This window comes from Anguilla rostrata, chromosome 10, assembly GCF_018555375.3.
Source record: "Anguilla rostrata isolate EN2019 chromosome 10, ASM1855537v3, whole genome shotgun sequence".
Classification (NCBI taxonomy): Eukaryota; Metazoa; Chordata; class Actinopteri; order Anguilliformes; family Anguillidae; genus Anguilla; species Anguilla rostrata.
Genome location: NC_057942.1, coordinates 37,522,344 through 37,542,273, shown reverse-complemented (window position 1 = coordinate 37,542,273; position 19,930 = coordinate 37,522,344). Strand labels below are relative to the sequence as shown.

At 44.9% G+C, this 19,930-nt stretch overlaps 1 protein-coding gene across 6 annotated transcripts in view; it reads right to left on the bottom strand.

The window, feature by feature from the left end:
- Positions 1-17,630, bottom strand: part of apba1a (amyloid beta (A4) precursor protein-binding, family A, member 1a) — a 64,903-nt gene extending 47,273 nt beyond the window's left edge. For 3 of the 6 annotated variants that reach the window (XM_064296874.1, XM_064296875.1, XM_064296871.1), the window contains exon 1: positions 17,333-17,630. The gene's annotated coding sequence lies outside the window, so the exon portion shown is untranslated. Of the gene's footprint in view, positions 1-15,766; positions 16,150-16,170; positions 17,291-17,332 lie in introns of those variants that run through there. The other 3 variants (XM_064296878.1, XM_064296872.1, XM_064296873.1) reach the window with 3 other exon arrangements.
- Between the last annotated feature and the right edge of the window lie 2,300 nt (positions 17,631-19,930).

Genomic DNA, 19,930 nt, shown 5'->3' with positions numbered 1-19,930 from the left:
GCGGAGTCCGCAATCAGACGCGTCACATTACGGGCGCGAGACGGACAAACGCAGGGCTGGGAATTTTGGCTGTAGTAATGACCACGCCCCCACAGCTACTCCTACCAATCACCTGACTGTTCACCACCAACCCAGCCAAATTCACTCAGCTCCTGTACAGTGCATGACTTCGCCCATTCATTTCCTATTCTGCATCTGTGTGTGTGTGTGTGTGTGTCTGTCTGTCTGTCTGTCTGTGTTTGTGTGTGTGTCTTCCTCTTGACTCACCTTTCCGCACACCTGCTAAGGACTTGTGAAGGATCTGGAAACATTTCCTCAAAGACTGTCTTAAGCCCTCTACGTAAGAGACAGTCATTCAGAGGATCTTTAACCAGCCCGTTATGTCTGAATTAGTCTCACTAGCTTTGCCCTTGACAGCCGCAGAAAGGTTGTCAGCCGTTGTATTTCATAAAAAAAGGTCTTTTCACGCTTCAAACTAAAATTTTCCATGCTACCAACACCCAACCTTTAATTCAGCAAAAAATCATATGATAAAAATAAAAAATAGCATTGAGTCGGGCCTCAAGGAAAGCAAAACAAGGTGCTTCAAAAAAGAGGCGAGCAACCTGTATTACATATGAAATACAATACGTGCATTTGGAATATGTGAAATATCTGAAACATGAATTTTCATGTGTTTGTAGTGCATTTCTTTCTGAAATGCTGCCCACCCCTGCAGTCTCGGGACCTGTCCATCACAAGGGACGCTGACAGGGGGAGAGGCCTGGTCCTTTCACCGAGCCGGCGCAGATGAGCCGATGAGCCCCGCCCCCCCCGGGGAGCGACGGGCCAATCAGGGGCAGCGAGCACGCGAGAGGGCCAGAGACAGTGTTCCACACACTTGGTAACCACGGCGCCCGCAGACACAAAACTCATTTCACCCTGTCTGTTCCTTCAGAGTAAAGATTTTAAACACCACTCCCTGTCAGGCACTGCCTCTTAGAGAATCTCTCTCTCACACACACACACACACACACACACACAGAAGGGGTGACAGTGCACTTAGTATGTCCCCCCCCAGCTGCTAGCCCTTTTCTGTGAAGATTCTAAGATTCTCCTCAGGGCCAGTAGCACATTAATCTGGTCTTCCTTTCTGTTGAAAACACCAAGTCAGTCTACTTCAGGTTCAGATTTATTTTTAAAAATGTACATATTTCTTTAATCTGTAGGAGATTGGACAGGTGTAGCTCGTGCTCACAAGATGGCAGATGAAACAGCAGCATCCAGCATCCAACCCCCCCCACCCACCTCCACCCCACCACCCCCAACCAAAAAATAAATAAAATGGGGGGTTCGTGTTACAGCCTCATATCTTCAACATGCAAGGAAAGCCCCCCCCCCCCCGAGAGAGGAGCATGTTCCAGGTGTTGTGACCTTTCAGGGTGTTTACCAATTATCACAGCGTGCAGCCGAGGCCCAGCCTTTCCACAAGAATGCCCTGCTCACTGCACTGAGTTAAACACGGTCCCGCAGTCGCCCTCTGCTCATCGCACCGTGCGAAACGCGGTCCCGCGGTCCCACAGTCCCCCCCCCCGCAGAACCCCCCCGTTTCTGCATGAGCAGAGCTGCTCCCCACTCGAAAATAATCACACCGCCTCACCTGGGTAGCAAACGTTTGCCATAATACTCACACACACACAGGAGCAACACGAGGCGCAATGAACACTGCTTGCAGTGCCAATAACTCAATGGGGCTCAACACAGATGAGCACAAAATTGAAATTAAATGGAAATAAGAGTCTGCTGTGTCGAGAAATGACATTACAGCTCCAAGAAGCACCGAGTGCTTGAGTGAGGCAATGCTGAGAAATTCAACATGCAATATTTTTGAGTACAGCGCGTGCGATTTTCTGCTTTTACTTGCTGTGGGATGTAGTGTGTGTGTGTGCGTGCATTTGTGTGCATGTGTGTGTTCAGTGGGGTGTGGTTTAGAGTGTGCGATGTAGTGTGTGTGTGTGTGTGCGTGCGTTTGTGTGCACGTGTGTGTTGAGTTGGGTGAGATTTAGAGTGTATGCGTGTGTTGCATGGGGCGTGGTTTAGTGTGTGTGTGTGTGTGTGTGCATTGTGTGATGTGTGGTGGTGTGATGTATGTTGTGTTAGTGTTCGAGGTGCGATGTGTGTGGTGCGTCTTGTGGGGTGTTGAGTTGGGTGAGATTTAGAGTGTATGCGTGTGTTGCATGGGGCGTGGTTTAGAGTGTGTGTGTGTGTGTGTGTGTGTGTGCACATTCGCCAGCAGAACCTGATACAGCATCAGCACAGCCTGAACGGCAGACTTGAGCCCGGTTACAGTCACAGCACGGGCCAGAACAGAGCTAAGAAAACAAACAGGAGTCCACACAGACGCACGGACCTGCTGACAGACAGACGGTCAGTCTCACGGCACAGACTACAGACAAACGAGACTCTTCCGTACGTTATAGCATGGACCTCAATGAGCATGTGCGAGGAGGAACGGGACACAGCAGGTTTGTCCAATGAAAAGGGCGCATTATTTATTAGTTTGTCCAATGAAGATGCTGCGTCATCAGTTTCTCCAATGAAGTGGGAGCATTATTTATCAGTTTGCCCAACGACGAGGCTACATTATTTATCGTTTTGTCCAATGAGGAGGCTGCATTATTTATCGTTTGGCCCAATGAGGAGGGAGCATTATTTATTGGTGTGTCCAATGAGGAGGGAGCACTATTTATTGGTTTGTCCAATAAGGACTGTGCATTATTAATGGTGACATAAATTGTAAAAGGCATGGATCGTCCCAAGGCATTTGAAGGAAATGCTTCGACGGCCCTGTCTGCTGAATTCTGGGACACTGGAAAATGAACAAGCTTCAGAGGTTCTCATTTGCAATGCGCCTCCATTTTGGCTCTACTGAAAGAAACTAGCCAGTGGGTGCCCTGTGGGTATGTATGCAACTCTCTGTGGATATAATTGTATATGTGCGTGTGTGTGTGTGCATGCGTGTGAGTCTGAATGCAAATGTGTCTGAGGATGTGTGTGTGTGTGTGTGTGTGTCAGACTTGGGTCAAATACATATCTGAAACACTTTGAATCTTTAGATGTCAGTGAAATTTGAAAACAGCAGATCCCTGCAATACGTTAACCAAAATGTACAATGATGTGAAAGAATTTAGTTTTTTTTTTACATTGGTCTGAAAAAGATGGTTCCCCTCCAAAGGGGTGACAGAGATAATAAAAACACCATATTACGATTAGGAAATTATTGGGAAAATACAAGGAGAATCTGTCCGGTATTAAAACATCACAGGGCTGTCATCCGTTCCGAAGGAGAAGCTGCAAGTGGGTCTATAAAAAAAAACAGTCAATTAAGGAGCAGGTGGTGTGGAAAGGAATGGCTGTGGCCCGGGCATGATAATGGCTTCGCTTTACTCGGTGATTTCAAGAGAAACCCGAGATATTAATATTCTGTCAGCTTCGCTTTCTCAGGGGTAATAAAATCCCCTAATTGTATGAATATTCAGTGGATTACCATTCATTAAAAATGACTTTCGACACACAGAAATGTGACCCATATCCCAAGTTTGTTTTGCCACTCCACTTCTTGAAATTTTAATTAACAATTCTGAAAAGGCAACTTATTTTTTCACGTTTTTTTTTTTCTTCCTTCTTTTTTGGGGCTGTCGTTAATCTGGATTCAGCGGTTTAATGCCGTCGTTAAAAAGAAGGCCTAATTCTGTTAGGCTGCTGAAAGTGTACAATACAAACTGAAAGGCAAAGCCAAAGTCTATTACCAGCTAGGAGTCTTATGACTAGCCTTCAGCAAATGAAGCCTCAACCAGCAAATAAATAAATGAAGATAATAAATAAAAACAGGATTTCTTTGAAAGCCACTTGTGAAAGACCTGCACAGCAGTAGTATATTTTTCTGTCGAGGCCCCTCAGTTCATACTTTACCTTTACCTTCACCTGCTACCTGACCACCGAGTGTGAGATAACACTGTTTGAATAAGGCGTTTGGTTTGATAAGACGCGTGTTTCGTTCAGGGCCGTCTGCACTGAAATGCACACAATGTGGGCGTGTGCGTCCGTATGCACTTGAACGGACGCGAGTGTGTCAGGGAATCTGCAACTGCAGACCGCCAAGCTAAACGCACACCTGGGATCAGAGATGTCCAATTAACCAGACACCTCCTTCAGAAGCTAGGCAACAAGGACGGGGGGGGGGGGGGGGGGAACGAAGATCAGCCGTGTTCCAGGAGGAGCAGCCGTGCGTTACTCCGAGCGCCGAAGAGCGACCCGTCTGACAGCTCCTCATCGTCATGCCTCCACCCCCGTCCCCCTTCCCCCTCCCCCCTCCCCAACCTCCTCCCACCAGCCCCCCGAACCCCCTCCCCCAGCCTATATCAGAACCCAAAGTCATCTGCAAGGACTTCCCCTCTCTCTCTCTCCACTCACTCTCTCACTCTCTCTCCTCCAGTCTGTAATAAAGCACACACAACCTCTGCCAGTCCATTTCCCTCTTACCTGACTAAAGGTGAGCTGCACCGGGCTGTCCCAGATAGTGATGTACAACATGTAGGCCAAAAGAAACCCCCAGGTGATCATAAACCTGCCATCTTCAGATCAAGGGCACCTTGGCCATTCCCGTTAGCTTTGAAGAGTAGCCCGCCTACTGCGGGAATCCGTCAGAGTAACCGATAGCCTCTCAAAAATGGAATAAAATAACTTAAGAAAACCCTAGACAAAACAAAATAATTGGTATCCTCAGTTGTGATTAAAAACTTACCAAGAACTCAGTGAAAAGGGGTGTAGTAGAGTAGCAGAGTAACAGGAAAAGCCAAATTAGGAGATTTAGAGAGATAACAGATAACAAAAGTAAAAAAAAAAAAACAGAATATCGGACACTGTTTGTTCTTCAGTGTCTCTCAGTGTTTATCTGACTGGCTGGAGTTTCAGTGCTGCGATATGAAGGAGACACGATCGGACAGAGGTGGATTCTGGGAAAACAAAACCGAACGATCTTATCCAGCGTGTCAAGCCCTTTCAGCATACCAGATGCCGGCTTCCTTCATCGAACCCATCTCATTCAAACAAGCGAATACGTGTGTGTGTGTGTGTGTGTGTGTGTGTTTTTATTTGCTGTTCTGGTAAACACTGTGTTCGGGACACAGTCATGAAACGTCCTCTCCCAGAATAGAGTAGAAAAAGTACAAAAACAAGGTCATTAAACCCCCTGAAACAAATGCCCTCCCTCCACTCCATCGGGCTAAATCTGTTCGCTTTTAGAATGTATTTACCTTTAGTTTACCAGGTAAAACCCACTGGGACAAAATGTCTCCTGTTTTTAGTGGTGTCCTGACCAGGATCAGTGACACACCTGGCCGTTTAATTTTCAGCACTGGGGTGCAGGTTATTCCTTACCCAAAAATAATACACTGCAATAAACTGTCAAAATATAGAGTGTAGTATGGAGTTATCATTATATGTTGAAGAACTACACTTCACCATCTTGACAGTTTATTGCAGTCTGCATGAACTATAGATATTGCTTTTACAGTCATGTATTTTTAAAACAATATACAGAAATATCTGAAAGCAGTAAAAATTGTAAATCTCCGCATATTTTGTGTTGAAAACATTTGGATAATAAATTTTCAATACACTTTCAAAATATTTGCGCATACATTTTTTTTAGGGTATGACATCACTTCCTGTCCCACTTGCTTTCCTCTTTAATGTATTTGCTTCCTCTGAAGCTCTTTGCCAAGAGACTGCTGTATTTACACAGGTGTGGTGAAAAACACACACACACACACACACACACACACACACAGACTCATGCACACACACACACACACACGCGCGCGCGCACACACAGCAGGTGGTGGCCTGCAGTGCACAGCCAGCAGGCTGCTCTCAGTAATGGACACTTAGGCAGAGGGGGATATAAAACCCTTTCTGAGGGATACAGGCCAGCTTTTATAATGGGGCAGCGGCTCCACTCCCCAGACTCTCTCCTCTGGCTTTCCTTACAGCTCATTAACCTGGTAAATTACCAGGACATAAGTGCCACCATAAGTATAAGTTTAAACCGTATTAATCAGAAGGCAGGTGCACTGCACGACCCCCCACCCCCACCCCCAAGCTAGGTGTTAGCATTTTACTTTCAACATCTGTGACTCTTTCTGTCAATATGAAACTAAAATCTAGAACGGTTTAGGAAGACAATAAATTGGACCACACTGATACAGAAAAAAATACCATGGCCTGGGAGAAAAGGGTTGGCAACACTGGCCTAGCAGCCCTGACCTCCTCTCAGGAAGCGAATTGTGGATTTTTAGCAACATGATAGGCATCCTGCACACACTGCCTGTGATCATAGGAAACAATACAAAATGTAAAACATAATATAATCTCCTCCTTGGATAATTAATATGGCAGTACTGGTTGCAATCAACTACTTCTGCGATACAACAGAAATCATACCGAGGGGTAATAGTAGGGCCAGCTTAAACACCGCTAAGGCTAATTTAAAATGAACTGCAGGCAATGAAAACCAAACCATTAAACAAGAGAACCCCGCAGTCAATCAGAGATGTTAACAACTCACTGACTCTCAAGCAAAGAAAAACAACAAACGTTGCAGTCAGCCCACCTGAGGTCTTGCAAAACTGACCGTAGTGCTTCCAGCGCCTGATTGGGTCTGCTGGTGAGCCACTCCCCACCGACAGTCACCAGACCAGGTCCCTGTAAAACGACTGAACTCTCCGCAGTGGACTGGGCTGTCAAAAGCATTTCTGCAGGGTACGCTTTATGACATCATTAGGCCCAGGAGATTAGGTTTGGAAATGTCAAAAGTGGCAGCCTCTCATAACGTTAAATTAGAGGACATTTCCCCCTCCATCTCTCTCTCTCTCTCTCTCTCCTCCCCGCTCTCTGTCTCTCTCCTCTCTCTCTGAACAAATACAGAATAGGAAAGTCTACAGTGTGACCGAGCAAGCCCATAATAACTATCCGTCGGCTTGAAACATGACAAGCTGAAGGGGTGGGAGGCGGATCTTAAGATGACCTATCGACACAGACGATCAGACAGCAGTGGCATTTTACAACGGAGAGGGAGTCCAGGGCGCTCTCTCGTTCCTCCTAATTGTTTCCCTGGTTCAGCTCGACAGGAGCCCTCGTCCAGTACTACACGCATACACACAACTTCCACCATTTGACGTCAGCAGACGGGTTGTTGACGACGAACACAACGGAATGTTACAGCGCTCGGAATTCCACTAGGCAGAAAATAAGCGGCTTCGCCCATTAAAATTCAGCGCCGGGGCGACAGTAAAATGCAATCTGCTCATTTACAAATATTACCGCAGATCGCAGGATTATATCTCTGATGAGACGGTGCACATTAAAGAGCGATTCCATTTCCCGGCGGCCAATCAGAACTCCCGCAGAACGTCGAGCAGGTGGGTTGGCACGTAGCCAGGCAATTCCTCGGTAACATGCGAAATGTTTCAATCCAGCCTTGAAACCCTGAATCCAATAAAGCAGGCAAGGCAATAAATCAGCAGGAGAATTCAGTAGGTAGACGCGCAGGGCAACTTAGCCTAAAATTACGACGGTTCTCTCACCGAACTCAAAGTCTGGGACACGCACGTCATAACGAAACACGCAGCATCGACCGATGACGTTATTAATCAAAACGGACCGGTTCTGACACAGACATTCGGTAAATTACGGCACCCGCTCAACCAGGCAAACACTGCAGACGGCCTTTGACTCCAGAGCTCTTAATGGTACGATTAAATCAAAAAAAGGGCGCTGGATGCATTAAAACGTTTCCCGGGACGCCGGCCCACCCGCGACCCGCTCCTTTAATGCGGTTTCCTCCTTCCACAGACAGAGCCGTGCAGCCGCAGTACGGAGCGAGCGGATCTCCATCGCTCCAGGAAATGCGATCAAACCGCACAGAAGCACAGAACTAATGTAAAACAGGAGAGCTCTGAAGGGCTACCGTGTCAATCCCTGACAGGGAGGAATACAAAAATCCATACGATTATCATTTCTCCAGTCCTGTCTGTGAAGGGGAGAGGGGGCTCCCAACCATTTAACCCCCACAGCCCTACTCAAAGCCAGCACCGGATAAAAAATTTTTATTAGCCGTGCTAAGAAATGCAAAGGTTTCAGCAGGTGTGAGGAGATCACTGAGTTAATGGGGTAGCTCGTTAAATCGCGTTATTATTTCATAAATGTAAGGAAGTTGAACTCTAGTCTCCAAAGCCCCTAAATTTCCTGGCATCCAACCAAACAGAAAATGTTCTTGTTTGCTGTGGATGGCAAGGTAGTAAATTATTAAAGTCAGATTCTCAAACAGCCTTTCTCCATTTTAGCTAAGGTAAGGATAAAGAATAAATAGTAAGGGATTTGAAGGAGAATCTTCGCTGATTTTGTTGCCTGTCCAAAAAAAAAATGTATTTAAAAGCCATGCATATATTGTGTAGGCAGAACTGAATGTTGTCTGACCTTGGTCAACCTCTGATACTACTGTGGGAAGGAGAGCGTCAACTCATCAAAGATCCACAGCACGTTTTTTTTATTTTTTTGTTAAGATGAAGCAGAAAGATTGAAATGTTCAATGAATCACTGAAATACTACACTGAATTTGACTTAGCATTTTGACCTAGTGGGGCCTGGCAGCTCGTAAGGGACTCTACACCACTGACTACACAACTGTGTAACTGTTTTTCTGTTTTTTTTATACCTTCAAAAAATAAAAATAAAAACTCAGTGAGGACAGATCATAATTTGGATGATTTTCTGGGTTTAATAAATTGTGCAGATGAATAGGAAACTTAAACTTTTTGCATTCCATTACATTTAGCAGACACTCTTATTAACAGCCATTGCATCAGTGCATATATACAGGCTTTAGATAAACAGTACAGATGCCAAGTCACCTCTGCAACACAACAGATAGTGGGTCAAAACTGATAGTAGCCGTCATAGATAGTCTAACAACGTAAAGTTAGATGCCACTGCAGGTGCCAGAAGGAAATTGAGAATGCAATATTATTAGGAAGCAAATAGGTTACAGAATATATTTTTAGATTTTGCATACGCACCAGTAAACTCATGCGGAATGTTGAGCATTCAGGGGGGAAAAAAGTCTGTGGGAAAAGATGGGCAGTAATTCTGCTGCCCTGATTATTAAATTTTATATTAAATCATTCACTCTGCCCAAAAAACTGTCAGAGCAACTGCCAGAACTGTCAAATTAGCTGAAGGCAGCTGATAAATAAATATATTTCTGTTGTCACCTGAGAACAGCAAAAAAAAAAAATAAAACAGAAAACCAGCACTACAGCTCAAATTAATGCAATATTAGAAATCATCAGGGAGAACAAAATTTTTTTTAAAGCCATTGTGACTTTCCCCTGAAGATGACTTTAATATTCAGTGTCTCTCCTGAGTGCTTTTTTAACATCACTGGGGGGAGTGAATTTTAAAAAATGAGAAACTTATGCAAACATGGGAGAGGGGCGGAGAGTGTCGGGGCGGGGCCAGCGGGTAACCGAGAACGTGACTATTAAAAAATGATCCTCCACCTCCAGCCAGCTGGCTTACCGGCAAACGCAATTAATCATTCCAGGCAATTAAGAGAGCGAGCGAGAGGGAGAGTGAGAGAGCAAGGGAGGAGATGAAGAGACATGAAGGGAGGGAGGAGGGAGAGGAGAGAGAAAGGATGAGACAAAGGGAGCGCGAGAGCGATAACAAGAGAGAACAAGAAGTGCTACACGGCAAAAAATACCTGATATGCTCTATCAGAACAGCACGGATGGCTGGGCTGGGCTGGGGGGTTGGGTGGGGGGGGGGGACCTTGTCTCAGGTCACGAAAAAATAACGAAACGTCGCCCCGTTTTAATCGTTGCCGTCATTTTAGTTTTCCAAAAAAGTCCTCCGGTTTCACCAGCACGGGCTGTCGGCCAGGAGCAGTCCTCTCCTTCCAATATCGGGCGAATTGGCAAAACACGACACTGCCCTCGCATAAAACAGCCTTTTTGGCAAGATAGCGATTGGTGCTGCGTTACCGATCATTACAACACTAACTGTAATATAACAAGGCCCCAGGGCACCGCCAAGACTGCTCTCATTTACATAATATGTACACACACATGTATCAGGGGGTTGGAGTTAATTGACCAATCAGATGGATTTATCAAACGATACCTCTGATTGGCCAAGCTCTATATTTTGACCACACATTTTTTCAAACCTACCCACAGTATACATAAACTGTATAAGTGAGATATTTTTAAGGCTAACTAGATTGTTGGGGCCACAAGGATTAAAAAAGGGAAACCAGAATAGTTAACCTTTCTCCCTCAACACTGGTCACAAACTAAGTGGATTTGATTTCTGTGAAAGGGAGGTAGGTCCCTTGATTGTTTTAGCCTGGTACAGGAATCCGATGTAACAATGATTTTGTGTTTTGGTCTGAAGCCACAGATTAACCTGGATTATTCAACCATTCAGAAATCAGTTGAATAAATTAAACAACAACAAAACAAAATGTTAAAAAAAAAAAAAGACTGAAGAGCCCTGCCAAGGACTCCATTTTTAAAAGAGAAGTCAGTCCTAATGGGATTTTTTAAAACCAAGTAAATAAAGGACAACCAACATAATAAAAACCTGTAGGGAGCTTTAACAAAAATCGAGGTATTCTGTCTCTTCTACAACCTCTTTGTTGGCCGATTTGCCCTCTGCCAGGTCATGGGGGGGGGGGGGCTTAAATTGTGATGTTTTATCGGGCGTGACCGGTCTTGAGGCGGGGGGGACGGGGGGACGGCGGGTAGTGCGGGCTGTCAGGGCCCTTTCTGAGGGGGGGGGGGGGAGGGAGGGGGGTCAGAACCCTGCTCATTCAGGAGAGGTGCAGGATAGCAACAAACGGGTCACACCTCACGGCTTCACGGTCCCCAATGTGGGTGGAGATCGCCGTGTCCTGTCAATCACCGATTTCCAGAATGCATCACTGATTTAATTGGGCCTAGCCAACATGGCTGCCTTTGCCCCCTATTCTTAACAGGCATGCTAACAGGGTGGCTCTTTATCGGTGGTAGCGCAGTAGGCTTTTGGGACACATTTTCATTGTGTCTGAATTAGGGCTATTGCCCTTTTTTAAACGGCTTTTTGAACACACCCTTTTTTCTAAACTTTTATGTTGTGGTTATATCTGCAGTGGCGTACACCATTCCTGCAGTCTGGAGGCCATGCCACAGCAAGATCTAACCTCACACCAAAACGCTGCCTCCTGTACACCAATAAACTCAGATGAACTTAAAGAATATAGGTTCCCCTGATCTTTGCAGTGTTTTTCTCCGTTAGGAGTGCACAAGTCGATTCTGCGAGTGTGCCCTCCAGCTGCAAGAACAGATTAAACGGCGAGTGCTTCTACACAGAAAATTATTGAGTAAAAATCTTGCCGTTCCGAAAGAAATGTCATGCGGAATGACACGTGCGCTCAGGCGGAAAGGGCCGGGCTCGGCAAACACCTGGGAACCAAGACCCGCCAAACGAGGGCCAGAGGAAGCCATCGACAAGTGAAGGGAGGGACGGGTCAAGGCAATGGCCAGAAAAGGAAAAATCACAATAACTGCGAAACAAATGTTTTTAAGGTAAAATTTTTTAACACAATTCAATAAAAGTGATGTTTCCAGTTCCCTTATCTGCAGTGTTTGCGAGATGGCTAGGCAGTAGGCGCAGGTTTCCAAGAGACGGGAGGTGGGGGGAGGGAGGAGGGGGGGGGGCACTAAATTGCTTCCGTCAAACACCCCCGCGCAAACAACCTGTGGTCCGGGATCAGGAGAGGGGAGATTTGTTTTCTCCCGACAGGAGCCCTCTCTCGCTCACGGGCTGCCGAATCGCGAGTCCTATCGATCCCCTCTCTGCCCACTCCGCCTCACGCATGCCAACTGCACCGGGCACAAAAAAAACGCACGTGTTTACTAAACCATTTTTGGTCTCTGTGCAGACCAGGCTCAGCAAAAAAAAAAAAAAAAAACAGCTCAGGGTGAAGTCGACTCCTGATAGAGTACAGTTAACTCTGATACAGCACATTTTTTTCTTCCTGCGGGGTAGGGGGTGCAAAGCAGAATAGGACGGATTTTCTTTTTAAGCTCCTGTACAATGTGTTGCGGGGGAGGGGGGGGGGGCTGGCCTGAACTCGCAGCACCCCTGTTTGTGCAAATGCAAATTTAACCCATTCAAGCGTATGATCACAAATATGCGATTAGAATGTTCTTAACTGAACATTCTAATGCTAATGTAACAATCGTTACTGGTGGATGAAAGCAATGGAGTTCTAGAACCCTGACTTTCTGAAAAAGCATTCCAAAAACCCTCTTCAAAGGGATAAAAGTGAAGGCCATGTTTACTCAGTATAAAACACTTTGACTAATCACAATAATGTACGAGACAAAACAGCGATATGAACAGGAAGTAGGCTGGCGAAGGTTAGCAGGCAGGGTCAATAAAACATGCTTTGGCTTCTCCTTTCTCCTTTGAGAGAAGAGGATGTCATTAGCATTTTCTCCTGAAATGCTTTTTTTAACTTCCTCCACCTGCAACTGCTGCATCATTTTATTATGCATGTGCATGCACACACATGCAAACATGCAACCAAGCACAGGACCAATCCAAAAACCCCACCCAACCATTGTGGAGGCAGACCCCTGAAGCCTAGCCACGCAGCCCCCCTCCACTCCACTCCGTACTGGCACCGGGGGGCGGGGGGTCACAGACCCTAATTTCAGTGTGAAATTACTCATTGCTGCAGCCATGTTCCTGTCAGCGGCTGGAAATAACACCTCCCAAAAATAACAGCAGGCTCCGCGGCACCTGTGCGCACTGGCTAATCCCCGTTTCGCTCATAAAATGAGGGAAGACTCCGAGCGTTACACCTGCCCTGCCTGCCTCCCTCTCTCTCTGCAGGGAGTTCCACAGTAAATAAGGGCCCACAAAAAGTGTCACTGGGGTGTCAGGTTCTGCTCTTTAGTCTGTCTTTTTTTAAGAAAACCCACCACGGACGGGGGGGATACTGGTAATATCGTCATGATGCTGCTCACTTAGACTGTAATCGCCTCGACCCCGCCATTAAGGTTAGTGGCTCCTTACACAGGCAAAAAAAAGAGAAAGGTAACTTTGACTAATTAAGTGCCACCAGATCTGGGAAAAAAAATTGAACGAGAAAACTGGCACAATGATCAAAATATAAAACGCTATCAACAAAAAAAAACCTGCTGCAACTCAAAACTTATTCATGAGCTTGTGTGCTTTATAACCATATGCACAAGACGAATGCGTACCCATCAGAGTTTGGAACACCCTTTTGAACAAGCACCCCGCCCCCCATGGCAGTTGTTGTTGCGGGAGGTGGGGGGTGAGGGGTTGGGAGTTCAAATCCACGCCAGGCTGACACAGGCTGAGGTCCAGAAATGGGAAATCGATTGTATCGCGCTCGGATTCCTCTAATTCAATGCAGAGCACGTTCCAAGGGTTTTATACGTCACCCACGGCCACGCCCACTGCACCCTTCTCCCAAATAGAGTTTCCTCCCATGTTTCCCCAGTTAGTTTCACCAAGCAGACAACTCTGCACAGATACAGATCTCCTTTGTAGAATTTTCGTCTTTCCCCAGCCTTGATTTTCACACCCCCCTTCCCCCCACCCCACAAACCCCCAAACCCCCACCCTGCCCCGCCACTTGACAATGTTATATTTACACAACCCTGCTGCAGATCTCATTTTCTACTGCTTTTCAATTCCGCAGCCGCTGCCAAAGGCATTTTGTGTGCAGCTGGGAGAACCTTGGACAGCCTTCATTACGGGACGGGAACGCTGCACCATAACTTTTTATTTTATTTTTTTTTTTTTTTTACATGGCTGGCTGGCTGGCTGCTTTGTAAAACCACAACCCAAGAGTCATTAATAAATCTTTTCATACCTTTTGAAAAAGAAAGCAGACAAATGCTCAGCCGTCCTTTGTGTTAATGGTGTGCAGGAACACCGCAGAATACATGTCCTATCAGGAACACTGCACAAGAGATGCCCTATCAGGAACACTGCACAAGAGATGCCCTATCAGGAACACTGCACAAGAGATGCCCTATCAGGAACACTGCACAAGAGATGCCCTATCAGCAGCACTGCACAAGAGATGCCCTATCAGGAACACTGCACAAGAGATGCCCTATCAGGAACACTGCACAAGAGATGCCCTATCAGGAACACTGCACAAGAGATGCCCTATCAGCAGCACTGCACAAGAGATGCCCTATCAGCAACACTGCACAAGAGATGCCCTATCAGGAACACTGCACAAGAGATGCCCCATCAGGAACACGGCGCAAGAGATGCCCTATCAGGAACACTGCACAAGAGATGCCCTATCAGGAGCACTGCACAAGAGATGCCCTATCAGGAACACGGCACAAGAGATGCCCTATCAGGAACACTGCACAAGAGATGCCCTATCAGGAACACGGCGCAAGAGATGAGCCATCAGAAACACCAAGCATCAGTAGAACAAAAACAAATTCACGCTGCAAAAGCTATTTAGTGAAGAACATTTCCTAAAATAAAAAACTGAACCTTATATACTACATTGTTACTATTACAATACAATACTGTGTGTGTGTGTGTGTGTGTGTGTGTAATGACTGGATAGAGGTCTAGTCTATGACAATGCTATAATAAAAAATAAAAAAAACTATTGATAATCCTGAAACAATAAAAAGAAGTCATAAAGAACATTAATCTAATATAATATAGTCTTCTAATTAAAAGTGTGCAAATGCAAAACAAAACCGTTTTCTTTTTCTCACTTCGCCACTGATGCCATTGTGTTCCTGGCATAAACACACCAACTACGATTTAATAGCTAAAACTGGGCAGTGTTACTCATTTAGCCTTTCAGTTTTTCTGAGCTATGACAACGTTATTCCAATAAAGAAACTCCCACCCACCGCGTCTTACATAAAATGCAATGACACAAATTTTTTTAGCGAGGGATTATTGGGGTGACATGACCACGACCGAACACCAGTTAGCCCGTTTATCCAGGGGTTGAACATGGAGCACTGCAGGCGAAGCGACCTGCGCGCGCCTGAGACCGAAAACCATAGACCTAAAACACATCGCGGGGGCTTAGCGATGCCGGGTGATAAACTGTCACCATGACAACAACCACCCATTCCAAATGCAGCCTTTAGTTATGTCCCAATCGCGTGATCCCTTTGGGTCCCACTTTGGGGCCCCAACACACATCCCCACCCCCATACACACATACACAAACAAGTTAGGCGATGTCTCTTCTCCAAACCACAGACAAGCGTTAGTACATTGTAGCCTAAAAGACGCACACATTTTTCGTTGGCCAGCACCATATGCCTAATCACGGAACTTGTAAATTAGAACAGGTAATGCACGTAGGAACAAAATGACAAAAACAAGTAATGATGCCATCTTTGGTAAGGATATATTCGCTGTACTGTCATAGTGGCACAGCTCTGGTAACATAAATTGCTGAAGGCTATTGTTATCTGAAAGCCTTGGTTCGCTGTGCCATAACATTCCATAAATTTATCAATACCGTCTCCATCATAAGCGAAAACTACACATAGCGAGCATCGACTCCTATGATCGACTGTAATGCTGATAAAACAACGCTCGTTCACCTATCTGCATCAAGTAAATCACGCCGCAAAGCATGTTTTACCTTCTTCTAGACCCCGCCACCTGTTCAGCGCTGTATCCGAGGTCTTACTGTACTGCGCCAAACCCAGACAGTGTAAACATATATATCACCAGCGCGCCGCGATGAGAACTGCCGGAGCTAATTCAATAAAGGCTTTACGGTTCTCATACTCTGAACATAGGCACACACGCACGTTTCGGGACAAAAAACTGCGCTCTTGTGTGTATAATCAATACAAAACACGCAATACCAGTACCGCTACTGTCTACCTGGTACGATCACATCTTTAATCTGGGCGTGGGGGAGGTGCAGCGTTGCAGAGGGAGAAATCCCCAGACTGAACTCACATAACAAGCCAAAATTTTCACGGAGATGACCTGCGTTGCTGATAACAAATTAGATTAGTCATCGCGGATACAGCCTACCTGAAACGTCCTAATCCAGGCTTTCCACATCTGTGACCAAGTGCCAGTAAGCTCTTTTCTTACACCTGCACACCTTCGGGCGTACCACAAGCTTCTATTGGGACAAGTATGTGGCATGAAGATTTGATGGAGATGCTAACAGCGTAGATGCTTACAGCGCTAGCGTAGCCTACGCCACGGCCGCCATTCAACGGCGCATATAGCCTACTGTAGTGCACTATTATTTGGCAAAAACACAGGACGCGGTCCCCGTGGATCGCAGAGGCAGCTGCAACTGCAGCAACAACAGCTATCCTTCCCTCCCCAAACAAGCGCATCCCAATGAATGGTCACTTGTTACGGAGACAGGCTGCACATTTTCACACCGTTCCAACCCAGAAAGAAAAAAAAGAAGAAAGAAAATCGTCTGATCGGTTTCTTGCGGTTTATCGCATCCCGTGCAGCCAATTCATTTCGCTTCCTCACACACTCGTTTAGCATACCAAGTTCTCGAGTCCGTGTTTGGCTTTTGCCAAAAACTAGACTGACACTAGCCTACTATGATACTTATATTATAAGATTATAATTATAATAATAAAAAAATTCCAGTTCCACACAAAATAATCTCGTTCATGGTAATCATAAACCATATTTATGTGTTAGTGTGGAGACTAACTCCGCCCTATCTGAACTCCGTGGATAGGCTAGTTGATACATCCTGCCCGTAAATGAATTGTTCTAACCTGAACAGCCTGCTTCGTGATACCACTCGTACAACAGAGGATTCAATCCACTTTCTCATCTTTAGTGCGTAGTTATTACATGTGGAAGATACGGTGGGCGTAAGCGATTTCTCCGCTTTTCCATATAGCCAGGGACCACCCGGACAGTCCTTTGTTTTCATGCATGGTTTTGTAGCCTACTCCGGGTCATCTGGCTCGTTCGTGTTTACAAACTAAGCAACTAAAACCAATACGGCGACTACCCGTGGGCGACAGAAGAGGTTTGTATCCTAGGGTCCCCCCCTCCCCAATTTGTTGCAAAACGCAGCAGAAGCCAGTAGCTACAGACGAAACGGATCTTCATCCGCAAGCACGATTTCGCAGCGGCGCTCTTCATTTAAGCGAAGCGATGGTCCGTCGTCTCCTTCGGCAACGGAATTTCAAACCAAATATTTTCTTACCTTTGTCATCAGCCCGTGATTCTAGCCACAACCATCAAGTCCCGTTCAACCAGAGCGACTCCACCATCTTCCCGATTCTCCGGCAGCTGTCGGTCTGTGGAGCACCCGGCCCCTCCCTCTCCACCGTGACATCAGAACGGATTACAAACAATGCGAAAAGCATCCCTAAAAGCGCTAATAAATGTATCCAGTAATAGCACCAATGGTACCTATGCAACCAATTCTGAAATAAAATCAGTGTATTTAAAAAAACTTAACTTAAAATTAATTTTGTTGTTTCTCGTTACACATTAGGTCTATCCATGTGTTCCATATCCCCCCCCCCCCCAAAAAAAAAAAACACACTTAAGGCTCTCTGCCTCTCACGTCGTCCAAAAAGAGGAACAGCTCTGGGGAAATGATCAGTGCTCTTTTTACACTAAATTTGGCTAACAAAGCGAAGTGAAATACAAAGTATTGCGCAAACTGAATGCAAGAAAGAACACGACTAAGGCATTTCGCACGAGGCGCTACACTAGACATTATGATCTTTTAAAACTAAAGACGGCAAAAGCCGTCGTAGTGCTTGTCCTCAAATTTTTGGGACTGCTGACATTATAGAGGGAACTAATGAAAACCTCCAAAGGTTTCTCCTCAATTTCTTAAAATCAATTCATAAAATTGCCTGTTCGTGTTAGGGTGAAACCTATAGATAATTGAACTACATGCATATTAAATGTATCATTTAAATAAATAAAAAATGCAATTAGTGGCAACAAATGAACGATAACATGATGCCATCAAATAATATTCCTTAATATTTACCTTGGGAATGTGCACGAGCTTAGAAAAGACTCAACAAGCAGGGGAACCATGGGGACCTCTACTGAATACTAATGGGATGGCATTTCCGTTATTAATGCCACCGCTTCATTGTTACCATCTTTTCATCTTTATATATGCATACATACCTACCGTTTCGCGAGTATTTTTTATAATTATACAATTTGCGGTTTCCGTGTGGTTCCATAACATTATAAGTGCGACATTCGAATAAGACAAGCAAAGTGAAACTAATATATCCAGGAAAGAAACCGAAAATCAAAACTTCTTAATGAGATTCTTAAGGAATAATTTGGGAAAGAGTCTGGCCGAGGTGAACGACAGAGTGAGAAATAGAGAGGGAGCGAGGGACGGAGGGAGATACAGATAAACTACAGAGACATACAGAGCAGAGGGAGAAAGCAAAGGGGAGTTGCACAGTAAAATGTCCCCCGTTAATTCAACTCCAACAGAGTACAAATGAGTCCAATAGGACCCATATGTACTCAGGAAGAGCTGATTTAACACTGAACATTTTTACCGTGTGAGAGGGCGCTTGGGATAACTACCAGTAAGAAACGTACACACACAAGACAGAGAACACACACGATTACTTAATCAGAGCTTTATTTTACTTGTTAGGCAGCTGGTATTTGACAAACTGTAAAGGTGAAAACGGTCTTAAAATTTATTACTCTATAAATAAATACATCATTAATTACAGATGAGATGTTGTGGATAAAACACAAAAAACTGCTGTATCTTCACACTAGATCTGAATAAATAAAAAAAATAAAAATACAACGTAATGTCTACGAGGAAAGACCCCACCAAAGCTACATATTTTAAAAGCTCGTTTGAACCTTCATAAAAAAGTTCTCTGCATAGATTTACAGTTCGTATCGTATTCTAGGACAGTGTGTATTCTACATCTATGGTATGCGCGAAGGCATCCTCGCTCCTCGATGGTATTTGATGGGACACGCTTGAATTAATTCAACAATGTTCAAAGCATTTCTGTTTGCACCTGGAAAACAACCCAATACTGGAAAAATAAATAAAAATGACTTCGTTCTATGATTAAAGACCACCTCTTCACAAAAAAAAAAAAAATGTATGTGCACATGTATGCATGTGTGTGTGTGCGTACATATGTATGTATGTAGGTATATATATGATTCACAAAAATAATCAAATAAAGTGGTTTTAATTATCTCTCCTATATGTTCTAAACAAAGCATCTTATTGTTTTATGTGGAAGCACATGAAACACTAGCGACAGCACAGTGAGCTAGCTGCATTCAAATGAACGGACTAGATAAGACTGCGTCTGAATTGGGCCCTTCTGCCAGACCGTCTCGCCTGCGAATGCCTCTTCCTGAAGGTCAACACTGAGAGCCGGACTGAGTCAGCACCCAGGACCCTGAACACAGTTTCCCAGAGGCCTTTGCTGGAGTCTTGATCTGTATTTAACATCGCCCTATTTTTTAATTGGCCGATAATTCCTTTGTGAAAGAAATGTTTTTGTGTTGTTTGGGGGGTGGGGTGCATTTGTACTGTATAAACATACAAGTACAAAAAAGGTTAATCATATATATATATTTTTTTTTTTCCTAAGAATCAGCTCTATAAACTTTGACTACAGCTGTCCTGGAAAAAAAAGAGTAGTTCTACATCTAGAACAGTTACTTGAATGGCTAATTAATCATATTCAATTAAGCGGAATACAAATCTGTCCTGGTAATTTGTTTAATGGGCACAAACGAGGAAGAAATAAAAGTGGTGGCAGAACACATT